This window comes from Oryctolagus cuniculus, chromosome 14 (assembly GCF_964237555.1).
Source record: "Oryctolagus cuniculus chromosome 14, mOryCun1.1, whole genome shotgun sequence".
In the NCBI taxonomy this organism is placed as follows: domain Eukaryota; kingdom Metazoa; phylum Chordata; class Mammalia; order Lagomorpha; family Leporidae; genus Oryctolagus; species Oryctolagus cuniculus.
The window spans coordinates 94,274,186-94,287,160 of record NC_091445.1 but is presented as its reverse complement, the minus strand read 5'-3'; positions in this window follow the sequence as shown (position 1 = coordinate 94,287,160).

Here is a 12,975-nt window from a genome sequence, read left to right as displayed (position 1 = left end):
CTGAATAACCTGGCTTACACACGCAGCCCCTCACGTGGCACACTCGTGTAAATGCTCTGGGAAGGGGGGTGACCCTCCCTAATAAACAAGATGGAGGCCTCATCTAACGCCACATAGTACTGATTTTTGGTACCGATGACCTGTACGTTGAACCAAATATTTGTTTTTGACCCAGATTCAAGCAGTTGCCTGTGTCTAGGTTGTGAACTTCCTTTGAAGTGAGTTCACTGGATCCTGACACACTACTGTTAATTACCCAAGAAAATGAGAATTTGCTCACTGCCCCCGGAATCAGCAGAGGTCCCTGGCCAGGGAATGTCCTCCAGATAGTTTTCGACGGCCAGGGTTTAAGATGTGACCCCATAGCAAGTTCCCGTTGTACGGGAAGCCCGAGTGCTGGAGGCTGAGTGCCATCGGGGTGCTCAGAGCGAGACGTGCACGCTCTGTAGAACGCTGCTCTTTTCACATAGAGCATTTCCTGAGTCCCGGATTGTGAGAGAGGGGGCTTCTGGGAGGAGCTGGGCTCGCTTGGGTGGGATCCCGAGGCAGGGACCCATAGAGGCCATGGTGGGAGGAACTGCAGCTGGGGCTCCTTTGACCTAAGCTGCAGGGTCCTCCCCAGGAAGCAGCTGTCCCTTCCCGCTGACGGTGCAGCTGGAGACACAGCGCCAGGGAGCACGTGCCTGTCCCCGAGGGAGTGGCGGGGGCGCGGAAGGCGGTGCTGCAACCCGTCTGAGACGCGGGGAAGCAGCCCAGCGCTGGCGCTCATGGGCCCCCTCTGAAGCTGCTGTTTAGCCCCTTTCATTGTGTGTTTATGTGGTGTTTCATGGGTTACAGATTGTATGTGTATAAAACCCGGATGGGTGATGAAATCTGTCCTTACGCTGAAACACACACCCCTCTGTTTTGAGCAGGGTTACCTCCCAGAAACAGGGGAGCCCTCTGGCACGCGGCCTGCCTCCCTGGGTGAGCTGGGCTGGCCGAGCGTGGCTGAAAGCAGAGCTGGCTCCGCGTCCCAGGCCCGTGTTGTGCTCGCGGGTCCCTTATCGGGCGTCGTCACTTCCGGAGCTTTGTCAGCATGTGCTGGGTTTCCTGACAGCCCACACTTGGGAGGCGGCCAGGACTTCCGGGATGCAGGAGAGTGTCTGATGTGCACACGGGCCCTGCTGGGCACACATCTCCGCCTTGCCCAAGCGGCTTTGTCTTCACTCTTACTGGAACTAATGGATCGACAGCAAGACCTAGACCCTGGTCCAACTTGTGTGCTTGCCCTTGGTGGACCCTGGGTCAGCTCAGCTTTCACATTGACTCTCTCCGCTAATTGGAGGACGGTACGTCCCTTCCCCTCTGACAGCCTCTCTGACGTCTCCTCCCTCTGACTGCCTCTCTGACCACCTGTCTCCCATTGCTCATGCATCCTTGGCTCTTTCCTAAGAACTGGGAGTGAGAAGCAGCCAAGAGGCGGATAACCTCAGCCAGGGAGTGGACTGCGGATGTGGACTGGATTCCTCTGCACGCTGGAGCCATTTTCCACGTGATGGTGCATGTCCTCACGCCAAAGAGCGCAGTTCATTTCATCAGTTCGCTTTCTTGCAGCTGCCTTGGCAGTGGAGGCTGGCAGATGCGAGGGTGCAGATGGCTGCAGGGTGCGTGTGGGTTTCCCTGGGCTCCTGGTGCTGTGGTCTCCATGAGAACATGCCCGGGCCCTGCCAGATGAAGCCCATGGAGCAGCACGGGGTGACCAGTTGTCCCGGCCAAGGCCCTCCCACACCAGCTGACTTGTTAGTCATGTAATTAGTCATGTAGAGTGGAGCCAGCCCGGCCATGGTCAGAACTTCCCAGTAGAATTTATATATATGTATATATATATATTTAAGATTTATTTTGTTTATTTGAAAGAATTACAGAGAGAAGTAGAGACAGAGAGGGAGAGAGATTTTTCCATCTGCCGGTTCACACCCCAAATAGCGGCAGTGGCTGGAGTTGAGTTGATCCGGAGCCAGGAGCCAGGAGCTTCTTCCAGATCTCCCACATAGGTGCAGGGGCCCAAGGACTTGGGCCATTCTCCACTGCCTTCCCAGGCCATAGCGGAGAGCTGGATGGGAAGTGGAGCAGCGGGGACTCGAGCCGGCGCTCATGTGGGATGCCGGGGCTTTAACCCGCTGTGCCCCCCAGCAGCAGTTCTAACTCACTAGCCCACACACTCAGGAGCTAGTCAGCGTCTCCGCCGGACGTCCCTGAGTCTCTGGGATTGTTTCCCACGTGGTGTCAGTGTGTCACTGCTGAACACGTGGAGAGACTGCCGGTGCTCCGTGGGAAAGCTGGAGCCAGTGGCCTGTATGCCCAGTGGGTGAGCGGGCGTTGGTGTTTTCAGCGTGGCCGCTCCCATGGACACCCGCAGGCAGGTGGTTTCTCTGTGTTGGATGTTCCTTCTCAGCTCTCCTGAGCTCAGCGGCCGCGTGGGCTACGCGCATGGCCTCCCCTTCCCTGGCCTCCTCTTCCCCTGGAATCCAGCTGGCTTTGGGCAGTGCAGCCCCGGGGAGCAGGAGGGGAAGGCTGGGAGTGTCCTCCGTGCTCCAGCCCAGCCGCGGCGCCGGGTCTCCTAAGGTGGGTAACCACAGTGATGACCTCTGACTCCCCGGAGGCCCCACGCAGGGCGCCCGCTTCCCCAGGCTCTGGGAAGTCACTTCCGCTGGTCACCGGACTCCGAGGGTCCCAGCGTCCACGTTGGTTTGTCTGGACCTGCTCGTTGCTCTGTAGAGAGCCCCTGCCGCTGCCTCTCTGTATCCAGACCGCGTCAGAGGAACCTGCTTGCTGCCCAGGCTCCCACTCCCAGCAAGGAGTTCAGACTCCGGTGGGTGAACCCGTGCCCCTCCTCTGCCAGCTCCACGCAGAAGGACTTGTTCAGTCTCTGCACGGCATTCAGACCCGGCTCTGGGTGTGCGTTTCTACGTCCTCTTCCCACAGAACACAAGCTCCTTGGGAACTAAGGTCTAATCTGATTTTCCTAATCTGGGCTCCCTCTCTCTGCCTGGAGGAGCACGTGGCCCAGAGCTGACGTAGGTGAATATCAATATACCTCCCTTGATTGAAATCATTTTGTGGAGAACAGATAAAATATTTTTTTCTAACTTCAAACTATACATTCTAGGACCCAGCAGGTTTACATCTCATTGACAAATACAGACACTTAAATGCTGAATTACTAAGAGTGTTTGAATATGCATTGAAAGAGTCATTAAAAGACTCCGTCCGGGTCTCCCTGTGTTGGCGGCAGGTGCTTGAGCCGTGATCTGCTGCCTCCCAGGGTGTGTGCATTAGCTGGAAGCTGCATCAGGAGCGGAGCAGCTGGGAATGGAACCGGCACTCTAACACAGAACGCACACACCCCAAGTGGCGCTTACCCCACTGTGCCCTGAGCCCACCCCGTGGTAAGATTAAGATCCTGGTGTGACCTGGAACATGGATGCACAGTAGCAGGGCAGGACAGCACCTGAGGCTGGCAAGTTGGAAGACGCTTTCCCCTTGAACTTGAAGCCAGATTCTCTCTCCAGAATCCCAAAGCCATGAGGCCCACCGCTTTGGCAGGATACACTTCCTGGGCAAACGTATCTTATGAGCCTGGAAGGTGGGAGAACGCACAGCTGATCCCTGGATGTTCTTCTGCCGATCACAGGCTGCAAACTGGACGTGAGAGGAGAGGGCACGTGGGTCCCAGCGACTCACCCTGTCATTCAGGCAGCCGACACTTCTCTCGGGAAGTGACGATGAAGACCTCCGACTCGGAGTCGGGGCAGGAAGTAACTTCCACCAGAAGAGACAAACAAGGTCTTAACTCTGTCCTTGACATAGAGACAGACGTTGGACACACACTGTCTTGTCTGTACCTGAGTCCCAGCCAGAATTTCCTGCCAAGGGCTCCCTGCCTGCCACTTCTCAGAGATTCCTGGTTCGAGTGTGACATTGCGTGTGGACAGTCTGCTCTCAAACCAGGAGTGCGGTACGCGGCAGTGGGGCACACTGACTGGCCTTAGGCTTCTCTCCAGGGGGCCGTTTTCCTTCCAGAACCAGCTTTAGTGTAGTTGAAGGACTTGTGAGGCACAGAAGGGTTTTGATTCCACGCCTGGGTGTGCGCGGTGGTGAGTTCTCTCGGTGGAAACAGCCTTTGGTGGTTTGCACCCGCCGTGCAGTGGGTAGCGCCACTGCACCCGGGCTTGGTGATTACCTGGTGACTTCATTGGTGTCACACGCCGAGCTCTCACAGGACCTTCCTAGCGGTCTCCTAGATGTGTTCCGTGTCCTGGGGCACCTAGGGAGAAGGGACACGAACCCCAGAGGGTGCATCAGTGCAGGCAAGGGGTCCTTGGTTCCAGTGGAGAGCGGACCCTGCTCGGGGAGCCCGCCAGGAAGAGGGGAAAGGGAAAGGCTACTGGGCACGAGGTCCCTGGGTCTTCGGCTGCTGGACGCTGTGTCCCTCCTCCCTCTCCACCTCTCCGCTCACGCAGGCTTCCTGCACTCTCACCTGGACGGCTCCACGTCCTCCACACCTGGGCTCACTCCGGCTGCTGGAGTCAATGATTTTGATCTGTGCCACTTTTTTTTTTTTTTATTTGACAGAGTTAGACAGTGAGAGAGAGAGACAGAGAGAAAGGTCTTCCTTTGCCATTGGTTCACCCCCCAATGGCCACTATGGCTGGAGCTACGCTGATCCAAAGCCAGAAGCCAGGTGCTTCTCCTGGTCTCCCATGGGGTGCAGGGCCCAAGCACTTGGGTCATCCTCCACTGCACTCCCGGGCCACAGCAGAGAGCTGGACTGGAAGAGGAGCAACCGGGACTAGAACCCAGTGCCCATATGGGATGCCGGCACTGCAAACGGAGGATTAGCCAAGTGAGCCACGGCACAGGCCCGATCTGTTCCACTTTGCCGCAACCACCCGGGGGTTGAGCTGCAATGGCAATACCCAGACTGCAGATTCGAAGGAGAATGCAACGGAGCCATGAATACAAAAGTGCTTTGTCAATGGCAAGTGGCGACTAACACGCAGGGTGTGTGTTCATGAACTTTGCCGTTCAACCAGGCTTTCATTTTCTGTTCATTATTCTGAGACGAGTTCTCCTGAGTGCTCACGATGCAGTGTGTGTTCTCTGCACAGCAGGAGTGTAAGTTCCGACTGAAGGACTCGGTAAATTAAGTGACTGGATCCCCATTGCAGGCGAGAAGCTGTTCCAGCACTTTCACTAGGATCCTGAATTAATTAATAAACCTAAGCCTCATCAGGGTCCCATTTAATCCCCTCCATGAGATGGCATAGATCATCTGCCTACCCTGGGGCCTTTGCATGACTCCCTTGTGAGGGACACCCAATTCCTCTCCCTTCTTGGGGATGTCCCAGTTCTGCCCTTTTCTTTTTTTAAAGATTTTGTTTATTTATTTGAGAGGTAGAGTTACAGGCAGTGACAGGGAGAGGTAGAGACAGAGAGAAAGGCCTTCCTTCCATTGTTTCACTCCCCAAATGGCTGCAACGGCCAGAGCTATGCTGATCTGAAGCCAGGAGCCAGGTGCTTCTTTCTGGTCTCCCATGTAGGTGCAGGGACCCAAGAACTTGGGCCATCTTCCACTGCTTTCCCAGGCCACAGCAGAGAGCTGGACTGGAAGAGGAGCAGCCAGGACTAGAACCGATGCCCATATGGGATGCCGGCACCACAGGCAGAGGATTAACCCACTGTGCCGCAGCACCTGCTCTTCTGCCCTTTTCTTACCTACTGTGGGTCCTCATGTCTGCTCTGTCCAGTGGTGGCCTCTTCTCCCATGGGATCTTCTCAGAGGGTCCTCAGGCAGAAGCAAAGCAGAACCCCCAAAGCTAAACGGCAGGCAGGCAAAAGAAGGATTTAGCATCTTCCATCATCAGGAAACACAAACCGCAGCTACAACGAGGGGTGGGCATTTGGCACAGTGGCTGAGACACCTTAGGATGCCCGTGTCCCAGCTCTGCTCCTGAGCCAGCCCCCTGCTCCTGCACACGCTGAAGCAGTGGGCTGAGGGCTCACAGGGTTGGGTCCCTGTCACCCGTGTGGGAGACCCAGGCTGAGTTCTTGGCTCCTGACTTTGGTCTCGTCCAGCCCTGGCTGTTGCCAATATTTGGGGGTGAACCAGCAAATTACAGGCACCTCTCTATTTTTCTGCGTCTCAAACAAAACAATTAAATAAACTAGCAAATGAAAACTACAATAAAGCAACTACATACTCACTAGAATAACAAAGTTTCAAAGACCACGAAAAGAAACTGTTGATGAAAACACAGAGCAACAAAACCCCTCAGACTTTGATGATGAGGGGAAAGTGGCTCAACTACTTTAGCAGCAGTTCTGGTTATTTTCTCATGAAACTAAACATCCCATGCCACTCATAGCTGGGTACCTATCCAAGGGACAAGAAGATTCACAAAAACACCTGCACGAGAAAGCTCATCACAGCTTTGTTCAAAAGAAACAAATCCTGGAAATGATGTATGTGGCCGTCACCAGAGGAAGGAATCCACAGTGTCTGGAACGTTCACACGTTGGGATCCTACTCAGCAAACACGAAACGCCATTGGCACAATGCAACAACACAGGTTGATCGCAAACGACACTGCCCAGAGCGGAACGAGGCTCACACAAGACTGTGTGCCCTGTGAGTGTCTACAGCAGACAAGCCAGTCTGTGCTGGAGAAGTCAGAACAGGAGCTGCACCTGCGGGCATGCGGGTGACGGTAGACCGAGGAGCAACATAGGGCCTTCTGGGGTGATGGGGAGGTTCTGTAGCACTGGGGGCTTGGATTACAAAGTGCATCCTCTCATCAGAACTCACCAAATGGGAGCAGCTTTGTGCCCTAGTGGGCTAAGCTACCACCAGCGGTGCCAGAATTCTGTATGGGCAAACAGTTTGATTGGCTGCTCCACTTTGGATACAGTGCCCTGCTAATGCGTCTGGGAAAGCAGTGGAAGATGGCCCAAGTGCTCGGGCCCCTGCACATGTGGGACACCTGCAAGAAGCTCCTGGCTTCTGGTTTTGGTCTGGCCCGGCCCTGCCTGTTGCAGCCATTTGGAGAGTGAACCAGCAGACGGAAGATCTCTCTCGCTCTCTTCCCCTACCTTGTGCCCTCATAACTCTGCCTTTCAAATAAATAAGATAAACCTTTAGAAAACAAAACCCACTGAATGTAGCTTAGCCTTGTGTATTTTATTATGTGTAAATTTACGTCAAAGTAAAAAGCGTGTACACACGTAAGCCCAGTTAGTGCTGTAGATGAGGATTTTAGCGGGAAAGGTGTTGACAGCTGCATCACCAAGGTGTTGATGGCCGTAGAGAGGGGCAGATGGGTTGCCGGCTGGAAATGAGGCAAAGCAAGTAGAGCAAAAGGTTAGCATGGACTCCAGATGGCCGGTTTATGAGCATTCGTGGTAACATCCAACCTTGCTGTCTGTTTGAAAATTTCGGTGATAAAATGCTGGGACGCAGAATCCCACAGCAATCTTCCTCCCCTACTTTTGAGCTGTTTCGTGTCTCTCTACTTCCCCTTCGCTCCCAGCGTGTGGTGCCTTGGACACTGCAACCGTAAACCACGAGGAGCTACAAAATGTGGCCCAGAGGCTCACAGCGACCCTGCGACCTTCCCAGGACACCTGCAAGGTCAAAGTCATCTGCCTACTAATACCAGCATGCAAGTTGTGTTTAAAAACTCATTCTTTGCACGAGTGTTTTTGAAGGCTGCATGATTTGTGAGACCTCTGAAGATTCAATCCAGAAGCGGCTTGCAAATCACCATGCCATTTATTGAGCCAGGCCAAAGGGGTTTTTATGTGAATACAAGTTGCATCTTCTGACCATTTTTTGTTGTTTTAGATAATGTAATTTAAAAGAATTATTTAAGTTATACAAGTTTTGTATATTTCATATATATGCAGATGTAGGAACATAGTGGGACTACCCCCCCCCCCCGACACACACACACACTCTGACTCTTCCTCCTCCTCCCTCTCGGATTCCTGTTCTTGATTTTTACAGTGATCTGTTTCAGTTTACTTAATGATCGTATAGTTAGCCCTACTCTAAGTGAGGAGTTCAACAGATAGTCTGAGGAGGAAGAGAACAAGACAGAACAGAACCTTGTTCCTCAGTGGAGGAGACTAGGGCTGAACCATCATCCATTCTCGAAATGTCTATTTCACTCCAATGTGTTACATTTCTAATATGTTACATTACTTTTATTGGATCAGGGAAAACCTGATATTTCTTTTTGGGGCTGGCTTATTTCATTGAGTATAATGGTTTCCAGTTGTAACCATCTTGCTGCAAAAGAGAGGATTTCATTTTTTTAATAGCTGAGTAGTACTCCATAGCGTATGTACACCATAATTTTTTTATCCAGTCACCAGTTGACATCTGGGTTGATTCCATATCTTAGCTATTGTAAATTGTGCTGCTGTGAACATGGGGGTACAGATAATTCTTTCATATGCTGATTTCTGTTAGTTTGGGTAAATTCCCAGGCGTGGGATGAGTGGGTCAGCTGGCAGGTCTATATTCAGGTATCTGAGGCATCTCCACACTGTCTTCCACAGTGGCTGCAGCAGTTTACATTCCCACCAGCAGTGGATCAGGGTGCCTTTTCTCCCACATTCTCGCCAGCATTTGTCATTTGCTGATTTCTGTATGGGAGCCATTTATCTAACTGGAGGGGGCAGAACCTGCTTGTGGTTTTGATTTGCATTCCCCCAATGGCCAGTGATCCTGAGCATTTTCACAAGTGTCTGTTGGCCATTTGAATTTTTTCTCTTGAAAAATGCCTGTTTAAGTCATTGGCCCATTTCTTCAGTGGATTATTCGTTTTGTTGTCATTGAGTTTGTTGGGCTCTTTATATATTCTGGATACTAACCCTTTATCAATTGTGTAGCTTGCAAATATTTTCTCCTGGTCTGTCGGTTGTCTTCACTTCGCTATGTGTTTCTTTTGCAGTGCGGAAGCTCCCCAGCCTGATTCAATCCCATCTGTTGATTCTGGCTTTGATTACCTGTGCTTCCGGGCTCCTTTCCAAGAAGTCCTAGCCTATGCCAGTGTCTTGCAGAGTTTCCTTCATGTTCTCTGTTGATGTGATGGTATCGGGTCCAATCTCTTTAACAAATGGTATCGAGGAAGCTGGATCTCCATGCGCAGAAGTATGAAACTAGACTCCTACTTGTACCTTACACAAAAATCCACTCAAGGGGCCGGCGCTGTTCTGTAGCAGGTAAAGCTGCCGCCTGCAGTGCTGGCATCCCATGTGGGCGTTGGTTTGAGTCCTGGCTGCTCCACTTCTGATCCAGCTCTGCTATGGCCTGGGATAGCAGTGGAAGATGGCCCAAGTGCTTGGGGCCCTGCACCCACGTGGGAGACCTGGAAGAAGCTCCTGGCTCCTGGCTTCAGGTTTGTTCAGCTCTGGCTGTTGCAGTCATTTTGGGAGTAAACCAGCTGATGGAAGACTTCTGTCTTTCTCTCTCTCTGCCTCTGCCTCTCTGTAACTCTGCCTTTCAGATAAATAAATCTTTAAAAAATCCACTCAAAATGAAAATATGATTTTTAAAATAGTATTTTATGTTAGCATGTGATAGTCTTACGTTGCAGTTTTTAAATGTATAAATACGTATGCTTTACAAGTTAAATAAGTTTATTGTTAGGAACTAAATAAACTTAAAATGCCATAGTTTTAGTTATTGAAGTGGTAAATTCTTAGCAGTAGTGGTTAAAGACCGAGGTTAGCTTTGAACGCAGGCGTTTTCTCGTTGAAGTTTAGCTCAGTTGTATGTGCATGGCTGAATTCAGGGGCCCTCAGCATGTGCTAAGGGGACAACAAGTCCCAGTGTGGATCTGAGAACCCCTGCGGTTCCCACTTGTCCCACAAGGAGGACTCCCGAGGAGGCTCCGGGCGTCTGGGGTGGAGCCCGGCTCCCTTCTGAAACTCTGTGGTGTCAGGTGCCTTCTGCCGGAAAGCATACACTGGGCCCGCCCTCTCCCTGACTGTGAAAGGCCCACAGCATCCGCGGGCCGGGAGGACCCAGAACATAGTGGGCACCGCATCAGTATTTGCCAAAAACACCGCAAAGCGCCTATCGGAATCTGCACAGGCGCCTTTCTCTGTGCTGGCAGCGGCTGGGGTGGGGAGATGGTTTGCTGTGTCCCCTGAGGCGCTGGGTGTGGCCAGGTTGGGAGCTGGAGGGACCTTTCCGAGGTGGGACTTGGAGCAGCGTCGCTGCGTCAGCGGGGACACGGCCCTTAGGAGGGGCTGAGGCAGTCTCCAGGGAGCCGGAGTTCCTTCTTGCAAGGGTGAGCTGTGCTGGCAGAGGGCGCCTGAGCCTTTGTCAGCAGTGGCTTCCTGTCTCGCCTGGTCTCCCCCTCACACGTTCCCACAGCCAGCGCTGCCCCAGCATGTGGTAGGGTCAGGGGGCCCTCGCCAGAGCAGGTGCCGTGCTGTTTGGACTTCCAGCCTCCACGCCTGTGAGCCCAATAAGCGCCTTCTCTTTGTCGGTGTCCCGGTCTCAGGCATTTTGTTAGAGGAGCAGAACCTGCCCAGTATTTCCTTGTGGATCCCAGCCTTCTCCCCGAAGCTCTCCTCCCTGCAGACCCCCTGGGCCCCCTTGTGTTTTCTCCACGTCATTCCCTCGCTCTGCTGAGGTCGCGGAGTCCATCTGCTGGCTCAGCCCCCAGAAACAGCAGATCTGCTACGAGCGAGGATGGGATGAGTGGCAGACACTTGCTCGGCGCCCCCGCTCTATCCAGCTGGAAGTTGAGTCATGGAAAATCCCAGGGAGGCTTCTGGGAATACTCCCCCGGGGGCGTGGATTAAACAGAGCCCACTTGAAACAATTTGCCCGAAAGAGGTTCAGAGAACCGTCCTTAATAAAGAAAGAAGAGTGACTTTCAATTAGTGTGTCAAGTGTTTGTAAGTAAATAGATGCTTCCAGACACTTCAAGGCCCTTGAGACAGTATGTTCCTGCAAGTCATTTTAGTATTTGCTGAAAATATTGTGTCTAATACAGATGGCTCTGTCGACGCTCCTCGAATGGAGCATGAGATTAAACCGGAGTTTTAGCTTTGACTCAACCAGTGCGTTCAGATGAACACAAAGGTTCTCACCGTGGAAGGATGGCACGGAAACTACACGTGCACCTTGCAGGGTGATAACGGTGCCTCGTGCAAGGAGCGTACCTGAGGATGCTCGCTCGTTGGTGTGAAGGCAAAGCTGTATCGGGCTCATTCAGAATCAGAGCAGGTGCCTCAAATGTGTGTTCCACCAGCCGGGAAAGTGAGGGAGAGGGCGGGGCTACGGCGTCACGTCCCTTTCTTCAGCTCTGTAAACAACAGAGCTTTCCTGAGAAACGGTGGGTTATGGGAATGCATCTGGCCTCCCGTGACCGCGGTGCAGAATTGCCTATTAATATGCTCATGCTATGGTGGCAAATTCACTGAGAATCTTTAATCCCAGACAGAGCTGGCAAAAATAAATTACAGACCGAACATGCATTAATACAAATTGCTTTCATTTACCACGCATTAGCTGCAGAATGAAAAGATACCCAAGAAAGCAAAATATTTTCAGGTCTGTCTCTGGGTGCAGTTATCTGGGCCCGTTTGACAAAGTGCGGGAGCGAACGTGAAGCCACTGCGGAGATATCCCGCGAAGGGATGCCCGGCGCTACTGCTCAGCGTCAGGGGTGCCTGCCGGCCTCAGGGCTTTTCTGCTGATTTTTCTCAGAAATTATTTCAGCCGCTAGAGATCCGTGTGTTGCACGGCGCGCTTTCCCTCCCCTCTGCTCTGCTTGCTGAAATCTAGGGTCTCCGTGTAGTTACTCAGGCTGTATTCACTTTCTTGTAAGGTTAAGTAATAAGGCACCCTGCCCCTTGCCTTCTGTCGTGGTGACACACCCTCTTCCTTTTTAGATGCTGGGAATCACTCTGCTTATCCTGAGCATGACTTCCGTGATGGGAATTTTTGCCACACACCCACCCCCCCACCCCCGCCGTCCCAGCGTTCTGTGGTTTGGACTCCGCCCCCAGGCAGGCCTCCAAGGGCGTTTTTGCAAGTTGTTCTCTGCTCAGCAGCCTCCACTCCCACCACCCACTGCTGCCTGGACCTTCCACAAGGGCACCTGTCTCTGTCCCAACCTCAGCCAAGCACTCCCAGGGAGCTGCTCCTTCTCTGTCGGAGTCAAGGTCAGCCTTGCAGACTTGCCTTCCTGCCTCAGCGGGAGACAGCCCAAGCCTGGTGTGCAGGGCGGCAGGCGTTGCCACTGTGCAGACGGTGCGCACGTGGCCTGCTGCCCATGGCCCTGCCCGCTTTCTCCCGGAGCTTCCGACCTTCCTCTGCCTTGCCGCCTGCGAGCCTTTGAGTCCTGAGGGGTCGGTAGAGCAGGTTTGCCGCCTAACTTTCACTTGGTACTTGCCCTGGCCCCAGTGAGCCCGTGCATTCTGGCTCATCCAATTCTGACCTTGGACCTCGGTTAATTTAATCCCAGTCCTCTCTCAATTCCCGGACTCCTTACCTTGCCTCTCCAACGCCACCCTCTCTTGTTTCATCTCATTCCATTCCCTCGAACACTGCTGAGGGTCTCCCCCTTTCACGAGGGTCTCCCCCTTCCATCCCAAATTGCCCTCCAGTAGGAAACAGGTTTCTATCACATAGTCCTGGTCCTTGTGTGTTCTGTTACCAAACACCGTAGATGGATGGGAATTTATTTCTCAGGCACTAGAGACTGGGGCAGGCAGGATCCTGGGACTGGCAGTCGTACGTCTGGGGAGGACCACTTTCCGGCTCAGACATGGTGAAGGGGCGAGCGCCCTCGCTCCGCTCTCTCCAGCCGTAATCTCATTAGAAGGGCTCTGCCCTGGTGACCGAACCATTTCCTGAAGGCACCACCTGCTAATCCCATGGCTCTGAGGGTCAGGGTTCAGCATAGG